The 17,088-nt window shown below is 42.5% G+C and overlaps 1 long non-coding RNA gene across 1 annotated transcript; it reads left to right on the forward strand.

The window, feature by feature from the left end:
• Positions 1 to 4,982: 4,982 nt before the first annotated feature.
• Positions 4,983 to 14,864, forward strand: LOC125414799 (uncharacterized). Its single transcript, XR_014997619.2, has 4 exons — positions 4,983 to 8,285; positions 9,238 to 9,377; positions 12,497 to 12,604; positions 13,107 to 14,864. It is a non-coding gene; the product is annotated as an uncharacterized LOC125414799 (long non-coding RNA).
• Positions 14,865 to 17,088: the final 2,224 nt, after the last annotated feature.

Genomic DNA, 17,088 nt, shown 5'->3' on the forward strand with positions numbered 1-17,088 from the left:
AGAATTTAACTGGATGATCTCATCTATTCAGTCAAGAAATGAAGTAAGACAATTTGAATAGAAGAAAATAATACTACATCTCAATACATACGGTGGAGAAAGACACCATTCACCAACTTCTGGCCCACTTAGGAACATTCCATTCTTTTAAATATGGAACTGAAACTTGAACCAGGTCTCAGTAGAATGTAATTGTTGCAAACATTAACAGTAAGACAATAAGACAGCGAAGTGTCTGAGATGGAAGGATAGTGAAGTTCACTAGTTCATACCTGAGTAGAGCAGACTTGGATAGGTTCTATCTAAAATCAAGACTTAGTTTTGACATTTCCCACAATACTTTTAATTTACTTTATAGATATTTTTAAAACTAGTGTGCGTTTGATAAAGGAATGTCTGATATCAAATGATTTCCCCCCTTCTTTTGTTTCTACTTTTATTCATATAATCCACGGAGAAGACCACCACTATAAACATGAGGACAGAGAAACCCTAAACAATGATGCCTGGTGCTATTTTGGGATGCTGAGTTTTTTTTTGAGAGGGGTGAATTTTAAACATTTTTAATTGTCTTTTACTAATTGTTTGATTTTATTTTTAAAAACAAAGGCACCTATCCCTTTAGAAAAATCTCCAGTTTTTTTTTTAAGTCAGCGTGCAATATAACAACACTTAGCTAGAAGAGTTTTTCTCTCCTTTCTCTAAATTACTTTCACAAAGAAACTTTATATTTTATCTTAAAAGGAGCCACTGGTTGAATTATTCTGTGTCATGGTGAGCCTAATATGATCAAGTTTTATTGGGGTTTTGCTAATGAAGAGTGAGTTCTTTTCCTCAGCCATTGCTAGCGTTCAGTATCACTCAGTGTAACCTTTCATATCCCAGGCCTCCACGTTTCAAGTCAGGTCTGTCATCTCATCCTCTTAGATCTATGCGCAGACAGTGTCACCCAGAAGGACACTCTCCAAGGAGCAGAATGGTGGTGGGGTGCTACAGGTTTGGAAGCTTGACAGACCTGACAGCTGTTCTGTGCGCTTCGACAGTCTTGAATTAAAATACAGAGGATCCTGTTTTTATGGCGGCAAATATGGAAGACTGGAAAAACGGCCTCACAATTATTGAGCGCCTGGTCTATGCCAGGCACAATTGCAGCTACCCGCTCCTTTATGAAAATCCTTTCCCATTGTGCATTTTGGGAAACGGAAACTCAAAGGTTAGAGATGAATGGTTTGTTGCATGTGTCTCAGTGGGTCTCCTCTGCTCCTGCCGCTGCTGTGCAAATGAGTGTTCCTATAAGCTCTTTTGTGCTTCTTAACGTGCAATATTTTTATTTATAGTATTTTTGGTGTGGGTACCTGTGTTCATGACCTCCTTGTTGGAGGATCACACTATGAACCCCGGGTTTGCATTTGCATTAATTCAATAAAAATTAACCTTGGGTCAGGAGACTGCCTTTGCAACTAGTAGACAGGAAGTAATAATCATAGAGCATCCGAGGGCATCCAGGAGAGATAGAGAGACACGGGAAGTAGCCTAGAGGGATTTGGAGTGCCACAGCTTTTATTTGGTCTGGCAAAGCGGAAGCCTGGGTATTTTGGCAAGGAGAGAAGGTTAGCTAGTTGAGACCCAGCCTCTCTGAGCTAGCAGGTTTTTACTCCAACCTCGTTTATAGGTAGAACGATAGAGATTTAGTTAAAGCTGCCTTTAGTGGCAGTGACAGAGCCATTGTCTGCGGAAACAGAATTCCTACCAGGCTGCAGCCTGAGCGGCCAAGCCTCTGCCGGGGAAGCAGGTCGGTAACTACAACTACCGAGTTGCAAGTGCTGGCTGAAATAGCAGCAGATTAAGGCATTGCCATGGTGCCACAGTTAGAGTAACATCCCCTCTCCCCAACATTGGCTATACAAGTATAGAACCAAGAGGTGAATGCCAAAAGTCTTTCTCTACCATTCTATATCTTTTTTTTTTTTTGAGTCAGGGTCTTTCGGCCACCTTTTTGGCTAGACAAGCTGGCCAGCAAACCCCCAGAGACCCTGCTGGCTCTGCCTCCCCAGGGCTGAGATTACTGGCGCATTCCGGCCACATCTATTTTGGGAATTGGGGAGAATGAATTTCTATCCTTATGCTGGCAAAGGAGCCATCCACCTCAGGTATTGTGTATTTTTGAAACTAAAGTTTTGTCGCAGAAATAGAAAACTCTTGCTACAACTTTATTCTAAGAACCGCTGGAAAGGCAGCCGAAGCACCGATAGCCACCTAAAATCGAAATTTAATGGCAAAATGGTATCAAACATAAAAAGAGTTAATTACTCTAGCACTAATTAAGTGTAGTGTTGGGGGGGGGGGCGCTGCTTTACCCTGGCAAGAAGCCTGTAGAAAAAAGGTACGGTCTGTCACAGACTCACAGAACACCGTAATTAAGGTCTGAAATGCGTCCCAGTCAAAGAACAGGAGTGAACTGTTTAAACAGCGCCCGCTGGAGAAGGGCATGACTACTGCGTGTTTTCAGATTGAGCTGGTTTCATATCTTACTGTCTGCTTCTAAGTAGGAATCAGAGCCTCATTTACGAACCGCTAACATCTCCCATCCCGGTCGCTCTTTTCTGTGCGCAGAGAAGGGAAGGACTAACGCAGTGTGCCTGTTGTAGGTTGTATGTGCTCCCGGCCACGGAGCTAATTTTTGCGACAGGCAGGAATCATGAGCTCTTCTCTTGCCTCCAGGGCTAATCTCAAAACCAGTCACTTAGATGCTTCAAGTCAGAGGCTGTGCTCTCGCAGAAGCATACACTAGTAAATGAGAATACATACTGTCGTGCAAAAGAATGCTCGCTTTTCCCCTTCCTTTTTCTAACTCAGAGTCCGTCAGTCACCACACACAGGGAGTGATGCTTGGAGCTTATGTTTGAGGGTTCATTTAGCAACAGTTGATTTCCCGCTGTAAATAATGGCCTCACCTGGATGCACCTTCAAGTCTTGGTTCATTATTTTCTTTGCTGTCACCATTAACCAATATTTTAGCTGTACTAGGTCATCCACGGACTAAAAAGCATAGATAATTAACAAAAAAGGTTGACACTGTCATGTTCCTTTTCCATTCTTAAATTTTTTTTTTGAGATTGTAATTACATCATTTCCTCCTTCTCTTTCTTCCCTCTAAACCCTCCCACGTACTCCTGTGTGCTCTCTTTCAAATTCATGGCCTTCTTTTTCATTAATTATTATTGCGTGATTATGTGTCCATAGTCATATGCATTTCTAAATAGAACCTACTCAGTGTTATACTGTTACTTGTGTGTATGTTTTCGGGATGACCAGTACCGGAGGACCAATTGCTATGCTCTTCCTTGGGAAAGACTGTTTCTCCTACTCTCAGCACTCCTTATTTGCCTGTAGTTTTTGATCTAAGTTTGAGACATTTTGATCTTTTCTCCATCCATGTTAGCATGCCTGTTTGTGTTGTTCCTGTTCAGGTCACGTTTAGACAGTCATGTTGGTGAGACTTTTGGGCATTGGTGCGGGAGAATTGTCTGTATTCTGTCAATCATGTTTTAAAAAACGCTGATTTGCCAGGCAAAAGGCGTAAGCGGGAAAACTAGACAGGAAGTGGAAATGATGCAAGGAGAGCAGGAGAATTCTGGGGAGGAGGAAGTTGATTCTTCCCATTCCTGCCCAGGCCACCGAAGCAGCAGGATGTGAGCTGCCCCATTGAAAAAGGTACTGAGTCACATGGCTAAAAATAGATCAGATAAATGGGTTAATCAAGATGTAAGAGTTAGTTAATAAGTAGCCTGACCTAATGGGCCAATCAGCATTATAACTTATAGAGTCCTCTGTGTTGTTGATTTTTCTCTGGGACTAAACAGCTGGGGGAACTGGGCAGAACAGAAAACCCAAATAAGCCAGCCCTTCATGTTACAGGGCATAGCTTCATTTTTTTTCTTCTACAGCACTGTGAGAACTACAGTTTTAATCAGCTCATCAGGTTTCCTTTTTATTGTTATTATACAATGATTTATTGCTTGTATCAGGGGTCAATCTTAGGAATCCATATTTAGACCCCAAGAAGACTACAAATAGGAATTTTCAAATTTTATTTTAAAAAGTATTTATTAACAGCTTCTAGGTAAAAAAAATAGTGCCTGATATTTTTGAAGAATATTGTTTTCTGTAAGGCATTACAATACTGACAAGGGCTGTTCTTTGTTTCCACAATCTGTGAAGAATGTGCTGTAAGTACCCCAATTTTGTGTGTGAAAGTCCTGAGATCAGCTATAATAACTTGCCCAAGGACATAAAGAAGAGGGTTTTATACCCAGGTCTCTTAGCCACAAATACCAATACTTTTGTTGTGATGTATGTACCTTATGTTCTCTAGAAATACATGAACAGTACCTCAGGTGCACAGCCCAGAGGATTTCCTAATGACGGGAAAGAAGTAGGGGCTTTTGACCCTAATATTGCCTTGGTGGCAGTGGATTAGCAGAACGTGTGTCTTTTGATATGAGCCATATGACATGGCTTACGTCAGTGAAAGAGAGAAGTGCTCTGGTTTTGAGTTTCTCGCTGATGTCTCTTGATTCTGAAGGCAGGGTGTTAGGTGGAAATGGAGCTAATGGGAGATGACTCAGTTGTGAAATGAGAGGGATGTCATCGTCTTCCTCATCTCATTCCCGCACGGTTCTATTGCTCTTTAAGAATTTATTTGAAGTCTCACTACTCAAGCATAGCTACCATAGTGCTTGCTCATGCAGTCCATTTTCTACTCTCGAAGATTTCACACATTACGGGTGTTGTGGTGGTAAATGGAAGATCATGAACCCCTTTGAACTTCCTTAGGTGATGCAGAACTCCCTGGAGAGGTTTGGGCTGCTGGTGCAGCGTTCTCATCCACAGGAGTTTGGTTTCCTATGATCTCAGTGGTATTTAACAATAAATCCTGAACTATATGCTTAGAAAAAGCAGGGGGAAGGGATGCCAGGTCCATTAATCACAGGTGAAAATAAAATCCTCTAGGCTTGAATGTCAACTAGGCATTAGTCTTGTCTGGCACTGTAAAATCTACCCATATGACCTCTTGAATAGGGTCACCTAATTTTTTTTCTGCCCCGAGATATTTTCAAGAAGAAACTGGCCATACAGATGTTGTAATCTTGATGATTCTTTGGGCTGTGGGTAGTTGGTATTTCGACATAAGGAGACCCACAAGGGGTGCTGTCTTCATAGCCATCAGCCAGACTAAATCATGTGGGCAATCGTTACACATCCACTTGTTTTGTAAAGTATTTATGCCCATTAGTTAAGAAGTAGTTGAGGGTAATTTCGAACAGCCTGAAAATATCCATTCATGATGGACACACTGATTTAAGATTGCTTAGGGGGTGAGGTCAAAATAAACAAAATGGTGTTTACCTCTCAGATTCCTGAGAAAAGTGCTGGGAAAGAAATCGGAATCGTTGCCCTCCAAAAGTGTGTGGGTAAGGAACGTGATGTTGGCATGTGTGACTGTGTTACGGATGGAGTACTATCACCACTAACCATTTGAAAGTTGGAAATGGCTAGCCGTTTTAATGGCATAAACACACAACTACACCATCAAGTACATTTACAACCTGTGAATCACTAAAGACTTGCGAGGCGGCATCTTTTCCCTGGCAGATGCCGCCTGCATTCCTCTACTCTCCCAGTGGCTTTCAGAAACGCAGACTGCTGCTTGAGAGAAAGAGAATAAAGACTCCAAAAGGTGGAAATTAGAGTGGCTTTGATATGAAATGCATCTTAAAAATGTACTTTAGTGCTGCTGGAAAATGAGGCTATTGTGGTGTTTGTCATAATTCTGTTAAAAAATGATGCTATTTCTACAATGATAGAGGCGCCGACCGGGAAAGGAGAATGGGGGCTATTGGGATGTTTCATGATATCCTTTGCCTTCTTGGGCCCTGGGAAATTCCACAGTTGTCATCCGCATTAGCAGAATGTAGAACATTAGCTGAGCGATGGAAGGTGCTCTCGTGGGAGGAATCATGGCTCCTTTGTCCGTCTCATTACCCTCCAGAGTGCCACATTGCTGAAGGAGTTAGTGTGTACGGAGTAGGATGCTGGACATACTATGATTCTACAGTGTAAGACAGACAAATCCAAATGACACGGATACCATAAGGCCTGGAGGCAGCCTCTCTGGCCTCCTAATTCTGATGCCTATAGGGATACATTTTTCCAAAATATTATTATTTGATAACTTCATCCAAGTATAAAATGAAATATGTTCATAACTGATTCCCCCGTCTTCCCCTTTCAACTTCATTCTGGATACTTCCCCACCCTGATTTTTCCTCATTAGAACTTTATGATCTCTTCTTCCTCCTCCTCTTCTTCCTCCTCCTTTTCTGCCTCCTCCTCCTCTCCGTCCTCCTCCTTCTTTTAAATAACACAGTATGTTCAATCAGTGCTGCCCATAAGTGCATGGATGTGGGCCATTCATTGGGGCATGGGTAACTTAACAGAGGCCACACTAGTAAAGAGGAACCGCTTTCCCTCTCCCAGCAGCTAGCAACAGCCAAAAGTTCCCCAGAAATGGGTGTGGCCTTGAAGGCTCCTTCATATTATTTTCTTACATTTACTTAAAAAAACATTGATCAAGTAAAATAACTTCAAAATTGGTTTGCACATCGGATCACAGAGAATACTGGCATTTTAATTACATGTATTACTACTTATTTCTTCCTCTGTTGAAGTGACTTGGGGACATCTTCTTATCCATGAGGAACGATAGGTAGAATGTCTTCCAGCGGTAGGTGAAGACCTTGTGTCTCAGAATAGATTTGTTGAGAAAGTGGGTGACAGAACAATGTGACATTCTAGTTCCCATCCCTGAGGCAGGAGGCCTTCCTGAAGCTGAGCCCACACCACCATCCAAAGAGCACCATTGCCTAAGAAAAGGCCATGGAAAACCCCTTCTGCTTTGTCTCATATATGAACCTTATATTTGGGATTTTATTACTAGAAAACTATTTTATTATCCTTCCATTCAGATAAGTAACCAAAAGCTTAGAACAGCAATTATTTTAGTCAGTGTTTGGGGGAAGCCGCCACTCCAACTTGCCCGTGAATCTTTGTATGTTCATCATGTGACTCTGGGTGCATAGAGAGGCCAGATCCAACCTCAGCTATGGTCATTCAGGCTCTGTCCACCTTGTGTTTTTATTTTATTTATTTTTCTTGAGACAGTGTCTCTCATGTAGCTCGGATATCCCCAGACAGGCCCATCTGGTTGGCCAAGGGGCACTGGGAATCTCCTGGCACCACCCACCCAGCTTCCTGTCACCTCTCTCTTGACTTTATTTATGTGGATTCTGGGAATCAAACCAAGTTCCCCATGCTTTCAAGGCACACACTTCCCTCAGTGTGCCATTCTTTCAGCTCTGCCCTAAATCTTTAACAAGACCAACACCAACAAAGAACACTAATGTTGAATTCAAGGAAAATCTGAATACAGAGGCAAGGACAAGATCAGAACTGTTGAGGTCATGTTAGGCACTTCTGAGCCAGGCTTGCCGAGAATCGGTCGCTGACTCAATGTTCCACAGATGACGGTTGGTCTATGAGTCAGGACGCTGAAAGCCTCCTGGCATAGCACCTGAGGCCAAAGCTGTGCCGTGTTAGATAATGCTTGCCCCAGTGTGGGCTGAGGGCAGCTAGAGACCTGCAAGGACCTATCAGTCTTCTGTTGCTGTGATGACCTCAGGTGTTGGGGAGGCCCAAAGACATCAGTCGCTGACTCTCCCCCATCCTTCACTCACACCTCTTTTCAATCTGTTTTCTTAGATGTGACTCACAGTGATGAAAAATTCTCAGAAGAATAATTTTTCATTTGGGTTCCAATTATGTACTGACGTGAGGATCATTAAACAATGCACTCATTAGAGAAAACCAAAATGTGATCGTCATGGGTTCTTGCGCCTACTTCACATGCTGCCAAGGGAAGCCCTGAGCGGATTCAAAGGGGGCAGGATTCTCTTGTCGTCCTAGCTGTCATTGCTAATGACACATAATAGGAATCTGGACATCTGCTGAACTGAAAACAAGTGCCAGCAGGTGGCCATGCTGTGAGAAAGGATGGTGGAGCAGATCTTCCATTCCAGAGAAAGACTGTCACACCCCAGCAGTGGTTTCCGTCGTTCTGGATCAAGTCTCCAGTGAGGTTTTCTTTTGAAACTTTTTTTTTTTTCTGATAGAAGCAGTTTGTGGACCAGTGACGATAAAGTTTTGATGGAAAGTTGGTGATGGAGGTGAGGGATCCCAGCCCCTACCCCTGCTAGCTTCACATTTATGCTGATAAACTGGCAAAGAGAGTCAGTAGCAGTCTGTTTTCGCCATTCTCCTCTACTGAATGACAATCCTCTTTTACTCTTACCCATTTGTGAATGCTGTCTTATTTTATGGAGTGCCTTGTGTGTGTAGTACAATTTTCCACTAAATTGAAATCTCTTTCTCAATACAGTTTCATGTATGTGTGCATGTGTACATGTCTGCAGCCTCATGCATGTGTGCATGTACACGTGTCTGCAGGCTCATTCACGGGTGCATGTGCACATGTCTGGAAGTGCACACACTCACAGATGCCCCTGAATTAATATTAAAGGGAGATAGTCGCTCTGCATACCATTTGTCCTGCATAGAGACCTGACCACTACAGGGAGATGCAGACTCTTCTGACCCAGTGCTTCATGTTATTTGATTTCTTAAATTAATTTTTTATTTGTAATCTCAGGTTTTGTTGACCTTGGAGAACCCTTTAAAAGAGCAGTCAGAAAGCCGACTCCACTGTGTAGACAGGCCTATGGAGAATAAGAAATAATAACTTAGTCTGATAAGTCAAATTTTAGATTCATATTTTAAAGGTCAGAAGTACAAATTCCATTAAATTTGGACTTATGTTAAATTTTATTTTAAGTCTCCTTCCCCCATCTTTAGTTCAGAAATACCAAAGATTATTTATGATTCAGACAATTTTACGCACTAGAGGGGAAGGGGAAAAAACTGAGTTGTAAAATAAAATATAATAGTCACGCTTAAAAACAAGATTTTTTTCACTAAACGAGTTGTGTCTAGGGTGAATAGACACATTTGTGATAGAAAATACTCATCTGAAAAAAAAAACAACAACATCTTAAAATTGGGAATGGTATTTCTGTGAACATCATAATAATATAAAGTGGTTTGGTTTTCCTTAAATTTTAGGAACTGGGAGTGAATTGGCATAGAGAGCGAAGCAGGGAGAGTGGACGGCCCAGAGGACTACCCGTGCTTCTTCCGTGAGCTGTGGCTTCCGTGTCTCCACTTTCCTAGCTCCTGTCATCTGGGAACTAGGGGAAATTTAGGTGAGTCCTGGTTCCTCCTGAACCAGGTTTCCTCAGAAGCCTAATCATTCTTTCTAGGCAAGCCAGAAGATGAACGGATGAGTGAGGGAGGTGGGGCCCTATAGCGATTGGATAGGTACGACTATTCAAAATACACTCTGCATTTAGATGTGGCCACCAGAAGATTCTGTGTTGCCTTCAATGGCACGAGGTGTCCCCTAAATGACCTTCAGTATTGAACTGAAGGCAGATAGCCTCAAAGCTAGACTCTGCCCATCACTACCTTCTCAAGGCACAGTCAGGATGAGGATACTTGTCCTGTGCTGTCTCACTTCACTATTTTTTTAACATGCTCTGGAGTCAGTGAGATCGAATCATTTCCTCCCAGAGCAATGCCCTTGAGCTAGTAAGGTGTGTACTTGTACTCATTGTTTGGCTTGAAGTAGATTGGGTTGAGGATAAGAGAAATCCAAGTGCCCTGTAGGACGGTCAAGGCCGACGAAGTCTTGGCACTTAAAACACAGATTGTCATCGCTGTGCAGACTTCATTTCCCTGGAGCGCTCTCTCTTTGATCTTTCTTTACTCAAGGAGTACTGACCTCACTCTGTTGTGGCCAGTCCTTCTGTCTGTGGAGGGGTCTTTGACTAGAGCGTTGTACACTATCAGATAACATTGAAAACCAAAGCCCGGAACTTTGGTTTGACTAGTCATAGTACAAGAGTGCCTAGATTCTTAAATTCAACATTTCACATCTCCATCTGAAAGATGTATATGGACTTTGATGATTATGTGAAGCATAGGTTCGTTGCCTCTTCTTCAGTCATGACAATTATTTCCCAAGATTTCAGCTGGAATTTTTGAATGTAAATTTGCCTCTGTTGTTTATGCTTTTAAATGAAAAATCATCTTATTTTGTTTGCATGAACTTCTGTACACTATATGCATGGCTGGTGGCCAGAGGGCCCAAACAGGGCACTGGATCCTATCAAACTGAGGTTAAAGACAGTAAGAAGTCATCATATAGGTGCTGGGAACCAACGCATGTCCTCTGGAAGAATGGCCAGTGCTCTGGCCTTTTGAGCTATCTCCCCAGGCCCTCTTTAATGTTCTTTTAATGCCACATATAAACTTAAAATCTGGAGCAAGTTTCAAATGAGTGATGTGTAGGTGTTGGTTAAACCAGGAAAAAAATTCACCTAATATCCTGACTGTGTTACATAATAAGCACAGCTCTCTCTTCAAACAAGATGAGGTATTTTATCCTGTAGTTAAATATGAGGCACCATTCAGAGAATCTGGTTGGATTGCGTCCTCGTTCAGTCCCAGTCCAACTGGCCTTGGTAAACTCTCATTAGATCCGTCCCCTTGTATCAGTGGGTGATCGCATCCCTCGCAGTCCTGATTTCCTTTTTCATTTTCTTCCTCCTTCTGCTCCTCATTTGGACCTTGGGGGGGCTCAGTCCAGTGCTCCAATGTGGGTCTCCGTCTGTATCGCCATCCATCTTGGGATGAAGGTTCTCTCTGATCTTGCCTTCTCTGAATGTGGCCGGATTCTTTGAATGTGGCTGGCCCGGAGTCTTTCTGAAAAGCCATTGACAATGGCACTGGGACTTGTTTCCTCTGCATATACTGGATTTTGCGGATCCAGTCCGTCTGGACACTCACCTTCCTGGACCTGGAGGGAGGTGGGAGGAACTTGAACTTCCCACTGGGCAGGAAACCCTGACTGCTCTTAGGGATGGAGAGGGAGGAGGAGAGGGAGTGGGGGGAGTGGGAGGATGGTGGGAGGAGGGGCGGAAATGGAAACTTTTATAATTTAATAAAATTACTTAAAAAAATATGAGTCACCATATTCTAAAGTAGTCATTTGACAAAGTGTTTTATAAAAAATATAAACAGAACAAAGAAAGTCATAAATCAAGATACTTCTCATATACTCTGGGGGAAGCATCAGGTGGCCAGAGTGACTGCAGAGCAGTGTGGAGACCTCTGCTAGAGACCTCAGATGTTCCCTGACAATGTTGGTGAAAGTGAGGGAGTCTTTTAACACATCCCAAGAGGGTCCACAAGGACATCATTAGGTCTGATACAGAGGTGGCCTAGGAATGGTTATTAAAGGGCCTAAAAATAGCCTCCAATAAAATGTCATTAGACTCTGTCTGGACCTTCAGCATTCTAACTTCTCCACAACCTCTCAAGTTCTAAGCAGTTAATCTGTCTTCTACAAGGTTCTCTGTACGGTGTGGCTTTCTTTACTAGACTTTTCATTCACAACTGTTTCCTCCTGCTGGTGGGGTTGTGTTTCTGAGCCTTTTGCTTGCTGTACGATTATTGGTAACTTAATGGCGTGTGTGTGTGTGTGTGTGTGTGTGTGTGTGTGTGTGTGTGTGTGTGCAAGATCTCTCTCTCTATATTAATGTGTCTGTCACACACCATGTAGACTAGGCTGTCTTTGCTCTTGCAGAGATCTCTGGTCTCTGCCTCCTAAATGCTGGGGTTACAGGTGCTATCATGCTTGACTTTTTTCCTCACTCCCCACTTCTTTGTTTCCCTGCTCCTTCCCTCTCTCCCTCATCCTGCCTTCTTGATACAAGGGGATGTGTAGAAAGAAGATCGCAAGAGAGCAAAAGAGACTCATTGGCTGAGGCGAAGTGCCAAGAGCAAGGACAAGGAAGGTTTAGTATTGGCAGACATTTGCTTCACAGCTTTGCCCCTTAGCTCTCCCTGACGCTATCTGTAAGGAGTTGTCAAGCATTTGAGTGCATCCACGGATACCTGAGAGACCAAGAGTAGATGGGGGCATTCTTCTTCCTCCCACCAATATACTTTTGATTGAGCATTCACTTAAGGTACTAGTAACGAGGGGTTGGGGTAAAAACAATTAATTTTCCTTCATTTGTTTCCCCTACCACAATGAACACAGGGAGCCTGTAGTATAAGAGAAGGAATTGTGAGCAAAATGCAAGCCTTGATTCTTAATTGATCTGCTGGTCTCTGTGGGTTTAAGTTAACCACTATGAGTGAGTCCCTGCTGTATTGTTTTCTAATTAAGGCATATATATGTCTAATGAGATTTCAGAATAATAAGCCATTTATAATACTTTAATGGAGGGCATTCTTTTCATCTTTATTTACTTAGCAGCGTAATCAAGACCAACTAAGAAAGGTTAGCCACGGTCAAAGGAAATTGATGAAGAGTGGCTATTAAGAGATGAAGCCTATGTACGCAGACTACAGTTAAATAACGGTAAGTAGGACGTGTTTATTAAAATGATGCAGGGATTTTATACCTTCATTCTTGATGTATCTTAGTACCTGACATTATACTGCTACGGTTTCCATGGAGACGGCACACACTCTTCCTTTCAGCTGACCTGAAGTTCAAGCCCTGCTGTTGCAATAGAAATTCTAAAAAAAATCACTTCCACCTTTATTAAAAACAAAAATACAAAAATCTATGCAAAAAGTAAAAAGGGGGGAGCGAAGAGGATGAGAAAAATCCATTGACTATATTGCAGAAGAGGAGAGAGAATGTGGGCTATTTTCATTACGACGGAATCAAACAACTGACTGCGCCAGAGGTTGAGAGTGTCTGTCATTTCCTCCCCCTAAATTACCTTAGAATTGATGCCCCTGAGCCTGCTTTAACATCTGCACCTTTCATTTCTAATTCAATATGCTCTACTATTTTTAGTTTTCTGCAAATCTCTCTCTCTCTCTCTCGCTTTCTCTCCTCTCTCTCTTTTCAGATTTAAGAACTTGCTTCTGTGTGGCTCACACACACAAATGTTGACTTGGTGTATGAGTTGACTTTAATAAAGGCAGGTTTACTTTGGAGAAGGATCGCCAGCATCAGATATTTCACACGAATAAGGGACCAGGAGCTGGATCTCCCATCCACTCTTCTTTGTTTGGCTTATTCGTTAAAATGGCTAAGAAAATGTGACCACCCATCCCCCCGGCACACACACGTACACACAAGAATGAGGGAAATAAAACCCTTGAAAAACAATATGAGAATCACTCTCACACTGCTTTCTACTTCAGACTTAAGATAATTCGAATATCTTTGCTGAGCCACGTCCCAAATACAGGCAGTTTGGTGAGGCTCACACATGTGTAACGTCATCACCACTGTCAACAAAGCCGAGCTTTCTCTCCCACTGTGTCTCTTTCTGCTCAGAAAAAAATTAAATAGATAAATAAAGAAGGAAGGAAGAAAGGAAGGAAGGAAGGAAGGAAGGAAGGAAGGAAGGAAGGAAGGAAGGAAGAGTGACTTCTGAGGGTCTATTCATTGACTTGCATAGCCAGATGGTCCAAGCATTGCTTAGTTTTTCTGTAGGTTTGTTCATTTGGGACTTTCTATACTCTGATCCTCATGTTTATACAATCCCCAGGTTGCCTTCTGTAAAATGTCTGAAGCAGTTGCTCAGACCCCCATTAGCCCAACACACAAAGGAAAGAACATGAGGATGCTCTTTTCTAGAAGTCTCTACTGAGTGTCATTCTGTGATCCAATGTTTTAACTGGGGCAGCGTTATATATTGGCAAGCCATAGGCTTACTGGGCTGGGGCGAAATTGAATTGAAATTGTTTGCCATGAATACCAGAGCTTATATCTCTAGAAACCTGTAAATATTAGGCTTGTGTGGTGGTCTGCCACACACTTCACTGTGCACTTAAGAGGAAAAGACAAGAAATTCCTGGAGCTAGGCAGATTGGTGAACTCTGGGTTCAAGGAGATAATCTACAACAACATATAATGTGTTGATAGTGATTGAGGAAGATGAGCCTATGTTAACCCCTGACCCTTTCATACCTACATGCACACACAGACACAGGCACACCACACACACACACACATACACACACACACACAGGCAAACATATGAGCAAAACCTTCAAGGAGGATTAGGTGGATTGGCATTAAACTTAAGATATTGTCTGGTCAGCGTTCTGTTGCGCTGAGGAGACACCATGACCATGGCTACTCTTAAAGAGGAAGCTTCCAGGGGCTAGTTTCCAGCTTGAGAGGTTTAGTGCAGTCTCATCATGGCAGGGAGCATGGTGGCATGCAGACAGACACGTTGCTGGAGAAATAGCTAAGAACTCTACAAACAGATCCGCAGGCAATAGGAAGAGAGAGAGCCACTGGATATGGCTAAGTCTAAGTCTTCTTCCAACAAAACCACACCTCCTAATCCTTCCCTAAGTATATAAATATATGAATGTATGGATGTTATTTTTATTCATACGACCACAGATATATATTCAGTTCCTAGGCCAGACTAATTCAGTTTCTTCCCAAACATACACACTGTGTAACAGAGGTGTCTATGCATGAAAAAGTCTGAGGCATCACAAGATGATAGTGGGTAGGTGCTTAGGAAAGAGCCATTGCCTGCTGCAAAATATCAGCTTGTTTTTCAGTTTAGCCCTTTTTAAATTGTAGTCTGTTCTTCCATTGTTCTTAATACTGTAAATCATTCAATAAAATTTAATCGGCATTGTGTTTATGGTTATTTTGGTTGTTACACCACCACGATCCAAAATAAACATTTTTCTTTGTACACCTTACCCAATCTGTGTATTGTGTTTTTTAGCAACAGAAAATAATCTAATCCAAATTACTGATCTGTCAAATTTATGCTAGGAGAGTTCCATACTGGATTACACCCGTGTGCTCTGATTCTATTCTCCACCAGGGGACGCGAGAGCAAAGGAATCAAGACTCCTCCCCCTGAAGGACCCCTCCCTAGCTCTGGGCAGAGCTCCATCCACTTTTTCCAAATGAGCCCCCATTGTAGTCTCTTTGGCCTTGAACCTGACATCCACATGGCTTCCAGAAATAACACAGGAATAAATATTTCTATTGTGTTGCGTGTAGTTCCCAGCCAGAAACCTGTAATGGCTGTGCACAGGATTCTCTCTATGAGGTTTTTCCGCCCATCTCGATCTTTGACTTTAATTTTAGATAAAGTTCCCCAAGTCACCCAAAGGATTTGCTCGGCTTTTGTGGCTCTATAAAGGATGATTAGCAGCAGGGATGATATCAAAAACATTGACAAGCCGCACAGCCCAGACAACAACAAATCTAGCAAGGCTGGCTGGTAGCAGGACGTATCTCCTCCACAGCACGTAAGTCCAGCATGAGCTGGACCATTGCTTCCTACTTCCCTTCAGTATCTGCAGATGAAGCGGTACGTGTTCAGCGTCTGCTGGTACCATTTCAATTCCTATTCCTCCATTTTGGAAAACTGTCCCTAAGGAAAACAAGTGACTTCCTTTAAGTCATATAAGATTCAAATGGAAGCCAAATCGGTTCCGGAACTCCGTATGAGCAAATCCCTTCGTGTTTTGTTTCGAAGAAATATAACTTCGAAGCAAAATTAATCAATATATAGCCTATCATATTTTTAAGTCTTTCTGGGATATAACAGAAAGGAAAGAAAAATAAGAGCTAAGGATACCATTTGTCACCTCTATTTCTGTCCTGGCTTTTCTGCAAGACTCTATGTTCCTCTCATCACTCGTTTTAAAAGTCATCTAGAAATCCCCTTGGTTGTGTAGATCAACCAGTCACTGTCCCTACCAGGAGAAGTACTATGAGACTTTGAAGAGGTGTGTCTGGTTCATCTGAGATAGCTATCCAATAGAACAGAAAGTCACAGCCCCTTGCCCCACCAACCCAGACTCCTAGTGCCCTACAGAACAAAGCACTTGAGCCGGCAAGGAAGGGTAGCATGTCACCTTGTCTGGCCAGTTTTCTAGTGACAGGTAGTTTTTGGAGGGTGGCCCACTGTACAGAGAACCTCTGGGTATTGGAGTGGACACTAGACCACGGTGGTTCCCAGCTCTTTGCAAATGAGGCATGAGCCTGCTTTCTGCCCTGCACACGGTATAAATACTAAATATTCACTGAAGAGATAAATAAGCCCGACAATAAATTAAGAAATGACTGAGGAAGAAAATGATGTCAAGCGGGAAAGGGAACAGGCTATTTTGTCTCCTTCCTCCATTCCCTTTTTTCTTCTTTTCTTCTTTCTGATCCCGTCGGTATAATTTCAGTTGGCCATTTCCATCAGAGAAACTGTGGGTTGACTGGTGCTTGTGCGGACCCTGGTGGTTGACTTCTGCGCTCCATCTGCTTTCTCTTCCCAGGACTTCTCTCTTTCACCCTTATGCACGAAAGAGCAATTTTTCCATTACGGTTTTGTTCCAAAGGTCGCTGACAGGGGTGGCAGTAAAACGGCACAGCTAAGTGATACAGATTTTAATGACTTAATGCTCTCGTAATTTCTAATAAAAACATCAGGAGAGACAGGGCGGTGTTTCAAAAGACATAAAAATGGAACATGGATCATAGTAAAAAGATGGTTGTGCAAAAATTTCCGTGCCGGAGAATGGTGCCAGGCAGGACAAAGTTTGTGGAGACAGATCCATAAAATAGATGCTATTCGTCAAGGGGGTGGGTAGGGAGAGTCACATCTGAGGAAAAAAAAAACATTGAAAGTTATCAGAAGGAAAAGAGAAGAAGATGACAAAAGGAAATACAGGTGGACTGGCTTCTTAACAAGGATAAAGAGCAAATAGGAAATTCCGGGAAAGGAAGGCTTGGCTGGTCTTATGAGCCAGGCTTGGTGACAAAGGGTAATAGCAGAAAGAATACTTACGGTAATAATAGTCAATGAGGAGAGACAGCGCGGGGAAAGCAATATGCCTCAGAATATC

This window comes from Myodes glareolus, chromosome 17 (genome assembly GCF_982192425.1).
Source record: "Myodes glareolus chromosome 17, mMyoGla1.1, whole genome shotgun sequence".
Lineage (NCBI taxonomy): Eukaryota > Metazoa > Chordata > Mammalia > Rodentia > Cricetidae > Myodes > Myodes glareolus.